Below are 7,830 nucleotides of genomic sequence, written 5' to 3' on the forward strand. Positions count from 1 at the left end.
TTTTGGGGTTTTTTGTTGTTCTCCCGCCCTGGCAGGGGGTCGGGCTAGAAGATCTACTAGGTCCCTTCCGACCCTTAATCTATGAATCTATGAATCTATGAAAATCTTCCTCCATGAAATGGCCCTTTATGTCATGAAATAGAAGAGTTCTACAGATTCTCACGGTTATTCATTCTCACAGATGTTGTTATATGAATGAGTGCAAGCCACCAGTTAAGGAGCACAAATAGAACAATGTGGACATAGAAGCAGCTTGCATCTTCTTTCATGTGGAAAAATGCAACCTGGTATTATTCCAATAAACTTGGAGGATGTCCTTAGAGGAGGTTTTATCCTTGAATAATTACTTTTTTGTACTGTAGGAAATGAATTACTGTGGAACTAATATCTGTTTAATCTAAATCGTTCTCTTAAGTTAGTTAGCAGCTGGCCAGTAGACAACACCCATTAGCACCCAAGAAACTGAGGTGAGCTTGTGAGGAAAGTGTTATGTCATATAAAATATTTCAAGGAGCTGAGAGAGAACAGATATTGGCTTTAGTGGCCTGTAAACATTGGCCTGACATTTAAAACAGAATCAAGCATATGTCTGTGGTGTTTTATCGTTTTCTGGATCTCAGTTGTGCCTGCCTCTGAACCCATCCCTGACCATCTCTTTGATTATGGGCTTTCATTCAGAGCTGAAGTCGGCTGTGATGCTTATAGCTCAAGTCAGCTTGATGCCAAAGTTTGAATCCATTCTTGCATTCTATGATCATAGAGACTAAATGCCAGGGTTTAAGCCTCTCTTTGCATTCGCTGTTTAATATGTGGACTGGAGTGTGCTCTGCAGCATCTACAACACTTTTTTTCTTTGCCTTTTGAAAAAGGACAAGACAGGAGAAAACAAGTGAACCGCAAAACCAGCAGTGATAATTATTTCTTTGTAGTTTGCAAATGACTCTTACAGGGAAGAAAAAAAGTCCTGCCCCAGCTCCATCTTAACTTCACTGAAACAGTTTTAAATAGAACGGGGGGAAAAAAGCAGATCTGCCTATTTATACTTGCCTTTGCATTGATGCAGGTGAGAACCGGGGGTCTTCAATGCCACTAAGGAGGCATTGGGGACCAGTTCAGGAAAGATGGACGCTAAGCTCCCACTGAAATCAGAGAGAATGAGGCATGTTAAGTAACTTTGATGGGTTGTTTCACCCCTTCTTCCCACAAAGGAATCCATGTGTAATTGATATCCTCATTGTCTATTGTGCTTATGGCCTGTAGCTCTGCTGCCAGAATCTAGCCCTTAAATTGTTACAAGCTAGTTTGCCTAATACCAGATGCATGGAGATATATGTTTGCTTATTCTAAAGGTTTCTACAATGTAAATGAAAATGGCTTCAAGGTATGAGACCTGCTCCTCTCCATGCAAAACTACTCAGCTATTCCCTCTGACAGATGATGCGTACCTCTGTCCCACACACGCTCACATTTGTGCTTACCAGGCTTTAGAAAACAGAAATGCAAAATCAGTAAATTGAGGTTAGTACAAATGTTATTAATGTTCAAGGGATGAATCACACATTTTAAATTTCCTACAATGAATCATTCTCTCACATTTTACATTAATATACATTGTATTCCATATCTCAGTCTTGCTGGGCTATGCAAGGCTTTCAGTACTCTGTGGGACACAAATGCCTCTTCACGGATCTTGTCACTGTGTGTGAATTACCACGCCACTCAAAATGGGGGCTACGGTGCACTACTGACATAAAAAATAGGTTCTCAACTTGGGGATCGAACCCAACAGCAACCAGCTCACCCTTCCATATGGACAAACAGCAGGGTATCACTCCAGCTTGATTGGAGCAGGGTCCCAGAGGTGGTGATGGTATGGAAGAGGGCATGTCAGATACAGAAAGCCTGAATATAAAACATGTTGAAAACAATTTTCAAAGCCACCTTAAGTAACTTTGGATCTTAAGTCCTATTCACATCTTGCTGTTCCAGTTGACAGAAAGCTGAGCTGATTTACGTGCCTAGCTGTACCTGCTTGGCAAACTTACTCTTCCTGAAGTGGTGCTTTCAAACAGGCTGTGCTGTTCCATGAGTGCTGCCCCTTGGAAACAGAGTAGCCATGCCCATACAGTGCAGCAGGTGGGCTAATTTGCGACAGGGAAAGCTAATTGCAACTTTGACTCAGCTATGTGAAATAAGCTGTCTAACGTGCCATGCCAGCGTGACTACATGGCTTCTGGTTTGGTATTACAGTATGCTCTTAGGGACTGCAATTTTACCATATAGACATGAGTAAATGCTACTCTAACAAAAAACAATGAACAAATCAGTGGCTGATTTTGTCATGTGATCCGGACCCAGTGGGAGCAATAGACTAAGTTAATGACAATCCTGAATATAATCCCTTCTGTACTGTTGCTAAAATATTTTGGGCTGTTGCTAGATATCACCTTCCTAAAAAGAATATTATCTGTTTCCCACCCGAGGCCTCCCTTTTAACGGTATATGGGAAGATACCCAGGACAGAAATGTTTTTCCCCCCCCTCATTTAAAAAAACAAACAAACAATCTAGGCAAAGAAAATTACTGAATAAAACTAGACATTGGAGAGGGAGAAAATAAGAGAAAGAAGAAAGGCTAAATCAGCAATTGTGCAGTATTATATACCTAGGAAACAGTGCTCTGTTCTTGCTCTGCAGCTGTCCCCTTTGTTCAAAGGAAATACATCAGTCAGCCTTACAAGGCAGTAGTAAGGCAAGTATATTAAATTAGCTGAAAATTGCCTGTATGGGGAAAATCTGTTTGTACAACAGGGGTGATGTGCATCATCCATTCTTCTCAAAGTGCATAGAGAAACCAGGGGTATGAAGGCAGAAAATAAAATGCAATAATAAGCCAATACAAATGACACAAGTTATAAAAGGTGCAGTAACTTGCACAAATTTGTCAAACAATGCATTCCCTCTGTAGGAATTTCCATCTGTCATGGACAGAAACAGTTCTTTTCACATACAGTCTTCTCTGAAGAAGGGATATCTGGGTGTTTGGGTATTTTGACAACTTTCACTATTTTATGGAAGGCTATATTGGGTCTAATTTAATAAAAATGGACATTTTCTTTTCTATTCTATTCAGCATTCACATTAATGATGTGGAGAATGAGTTGGAGAGGCTACAGCAGAAAATATGAAGATGAGAGGAAAGAGAAGGGTAAATTTTAAATTACGGGATTATCCGGAGGTAAAGTCTTATTTGTTTATTTGGTCTGTATGCTGCCACTCCCGGACAAGGATTGTCAGATGTGGCGAGTGTTGAAGTAGCACATTCATTTTTTGGAAGTCCAGTCTGAGATATCAGAAAGGGAGGCTGTTTTTGAGAAACCAGGTGCTTAGCGATACCTAAACATCAGACCATTTCGGAGGGTCTCAAGGTGTATAACCAAAGGCTGAGCCTATCAATGCATCTACATCTCTTAAAACGTTAGCCTGAGAAAAGCAGTGAAATGGTTTCAAGGCATCAAAGCAAGGATAAAAAGAGAGCCAACAATAGACTGGCTCAGAAAATAAGGAATAATTTAAGGCACAAAAAGGCTAGACCCAAAACCAACTGTTATTTGGACAGACTCCAAATAACAAGGCTGGGTGTTGGATGAGACTGAGGGAGATCCTAATCCCCTGTTGAATGAGAGGAGTTCATATTGATATCACCAAAGTTTTGTTTGTGCAAGGCCTGCATATTAAAAGAGAGTTGGCTGAGACCAGGCATCACACAAAAGCATCTTGAGATCATAATGATTGATGGAGTAATTGGTTTTAAGTACAGAAGGAACCATTAAACCATCCACTCTGACTTTCAGTGTAACATCACCTGTATGATTTCGTCTAGTAACTTGTGCATTGAGCCCAAAACCTGGGTTTGATTAAGCATATCATGTCAATAACAAAATGTGAGTGCTGTTAAAAAAATGGCAAATGCATTATTATCTGCAAAACCCATTTCCACAAAAATATTTCCCAGAGAAACAGCTTAGTTGTATATGGAAAAGGATTACATAGACAGTGGAAGATCCATAAGTAACTGAAATACATTGAAATAGATAATGCTCATGCTTCAGAGCATAATCTAACCACTGTGGCCCAGAGCCTCTACATTACTTCAACTGTGAAACACTTAAGTCATAGGTGCCATGCAGGGTAGAGGAATACTCAGCCCTGAGTTAGGCTCTCAGGTTTCCTATACAATGCAACGGAAGATATAAGCACCTAAGCAAAGGATGCTCAGAAATCAGTCGAGCAGGGAACCACCCTAACTGGTGAAAGTCTGTCCCAAACTTAGACTGGTCATTGGGCTAGCACAGTCACTGCAGCCAATATATACAAGGGAATGATATCGATACCATTATGTCCACCCTTAGAAACCAAGCTTGATGACCAGGTACCCCTCTTTCAGCTTGTCTGACTGGGGATTGACCAACAGTACTAGTTCAGAGTGCGGGTTCAATTCAAATTTTTGAGTCCATAATGAAACCAGTAGATGTAACCAGTCTACCTTCTGGTAACCTAAATTATCTTAGAGGTAAATGCAGAGGAAAGAGCAGTGGTTAGGCAGTTCAGCTTTACCCTTACTTGTGTTGAACACCTCTGTTTACTTGGGATCCAGTGTTGGGTACCTTCTACTGCAGCTAAATGGTATATGAGCCTAATAGATAAATGATAAGGAGAGAAAAACTTGATTCACCTCAAATTATCCAAAAACATCAGGGTTAAACACTCACCTAGTCTCACTAGTATACTCTGCCTGATCCAGAACAGCAATTTCAGCCCCAGACGCCAGGGGAATGCAGTATCCACCAATGTATTGGGTCTTTTGGGCATACCCTTTCCCACTGCAGTTGCTCTAATTTGCAAAATAATTTATGGGTGTAGGGAGTTTGAGCCTCTGTCTCCCAGAGAGAGCTCTAATCACTGGGTAGAGTCATCAGTACCAGCAAGGTCAATGGAACAGCTCCAGGAGAACTTCTCTGGGATGTGAGCAATGGGAATTTGAACCTGGGATGTGGGCAGAGCAGGAATTAGAATCTGCATCTCTTATTTTCCACCAAGTACTCCAATACAACCATCACACGTGCTGAACCTGGTTATGGATCCATGCCCTGCCATCAAGGTATGTGACAGAAATTGGGAGAAATTTGCTTAAAGGCTTCCATGGCTTTAGTTTGAGCTATGGCTTTGAGCTGTGTCAGCATTTAAGCAGTCTGAAAGATAGCGCAGCTGCATGTCTTCATTGTGTAAGGCCTAGAGCACTGTCACGCAAAGCTAGCTCTGAACAAGCAACTTCTCAGAAGGACCAATTAGCCCAAGTGAAGCACGGTGCTGACACGGCTGTATTGTTTCCAGCACCCAACTTTGTTTGTTCAAAACTAGATCAGGTCTTTCTGAGCTGTACTGCATTGCACCATGTAGACAGACCCTGAGACACCTTGGGAAGAAACTTAGACACTGAAGGAATGTAAATGGCAGCAGAGAGTTGATTTTTGAGCATCTTATTAGTATCTAAATGGTGGGCTTAGGTGCTTTAGGACTTTTGAAGTTGTGCATATACCTGCTTGGTGCAAGGAAGAAACATCTCCACATGCAGTTTATTCCCTAATATTTTGAGTTTCCTTGCACCTCCTTATGGTGTTTGCTACTATATGTGATGGGATCCAAGACTAGAGAGACCAGTGGCTTGATCTAGTTTGGAAATGTATAATTTGCTATGTTCCCTGTACAAGAGATTTGTATTGAAAGTCTTCTGTTAAGGAACAATGAATGGTTTGGATGTCATAAAGACAGAAGAAAAATAAAGAAACAGGCATGGAACAAAACCATCCCAGGTTAAACTTCCCTAAGACAAGTGAGTTTTATCAGAGATGAATCTGGCTGTACTAGTGCATCCAAATAAGAATCATGGGCCACTAGAGAGAATTACATTCCACTGTTGAATGCTAAAACATTTCCAAGTGTCTTATAAGAAGGTGAAAAATGTACAATATTTCTGGGAGTGTATTAAACATAGCTGAGAAATAATGCAAGAACCAAGGAAAAATCAAAGTCACATCTAACATGAAATGCAGACTATGCACTGAGAGAGGAAAAGGAACAGCATAAATTTGTATTTATAATTCTGGCAAGCAGGAATATTTCCATAGTTCACCCGTAGACAATGATAAAAGTTAATAAATCTTCTCTCAGGAAGAAGACATTTTAGCCTGTCACAATTTTTTTCACTATGATCCACAGGAGAAAAGCATCTACAAAATAGCAGTGTTGTCCTAGCTAAGATTCTTATCTGACCTTCATCAATGTAGCATCTAACCGCCTCATAACCCTTGATGTAGTTATCTTTACAAAACCCCTGTGAGATAAGCAATGCCATTATCCCCATTTTTAAGAGGGAGAAACAAGGCACAGAAATCTGTGGTAGAGCAGGGAACTGAACATATCTCCTAAGATAGTCCCCTAACCATTACACTCTCTCAGGTTTTGTATATTCTCCATTTTGGGTCTTCTAAAATGCATGGAGGGAAGGGGGTTCATCTCATCGATGGTCTTGTACCATCAAAGCTCCTGATTTGCTATTGATTATAATGGGCACAGGAACAGACCCAGAGGGACTGGTATGTGCAACATTCAGATCTGGGTGCGAACCTGGAATACTTGCAACCCGTGTTTTTGTTTCAGTTTCCCCCTTCCTCCCCCACCCAATTAAAATTGCAATAAAAAAAGAAATAATAATTCCTCCTTGGGATAAGACAGTGATTTGAATGCCATTGTCTTGGTCCCTGAATAGAACTACTCAGAATTCAATATGTATCTAATTTACAATTCCAGGTGAGTATTTTCATACTCCATATTCAACCGTGTTTGGCATTAGCTTTATTGTGCTCCTATTGAAAGCAATGCTACATCTCCTTATTCACTTCAGTGGGAAGGATTTTCAGAAGGGACTTTATGACTTAAGAACACGGGTTCCATTGAAATTTGATAAGACTTGAACCCTTATGTCAGTTAGGTACCTTTGAAAGTCATCCTTGTTAGAAGCAGTTAGATTAGTATGAACCAGAGAATGTATAATATATGATTCATGCTTGAGATTTTATATCTATATGTATATAGATATAGATATAGATATATATTATGTATATGTATATATAATGATTTGCAGGATAAGCATAAGATGATAGATAGAAAGATATCTCTATCATATTTTTATCCTGCAAATAATATTCTTTCTTGGTCTCTGTTGCATAAGTGACAAAGATAATACCTACTCTTGAATTGATCCACCAACACTTTTTCACTTGAACAGCTACTCTAAAAATACCCAAAGCTTTTTATCAAAGCTGTTTTCTGTATCCACAAGAAGCAGATATCCAACGTGGGTCCTATTCAGCCTTAGCTCCCTGAGTTATTTTTAATTCTGTGCTTCTGTCTTTGATGCCAAACACTGGGCCCAGAGGTTTTTACTTTACCATTTGTATTCAGATCATTTCTACTTCAGCATTTTCCTGAATTAATGTAACCTAAGGAGACCTAGCAGTGTCAATTTCATTGTTTTTAGGATTAACTGAAAATTTATTTTCTTTGGGTCTTTGATATTTCCCCAGTTCTGTTCTAAGTTAGATACCTTGCTGCAAATATTCATGTAGTTGCATAAGACCTTTTTTTCTTTCCTGGGCATAGAACAGGTTTGAGGGACACTTCTGACAGAACAACAAGTGCTTTTTCAGGTTCCTAGAAGTGTTGGATGCAAGGACACAAGATGAATACAGAGCAGAATCAAGGAGAATGG

The sequence above is a fragment of the Gavialis gangeticus genome, unplaced genomic scaffold, assembly GCF_001723915.1.
Source record: "Gavialis gangeticus isolate Ggan-Ray unplaced genomic scaffold, GavGan_comp1, whole genome shotgun sequence".
Classification (NCBI taxonomy): domain Eukaryota; kingdom Metazoa; phylum Chordata; order Crocodylia; family Gavialidae; genus Gavialis; species Gavialis gangeticus.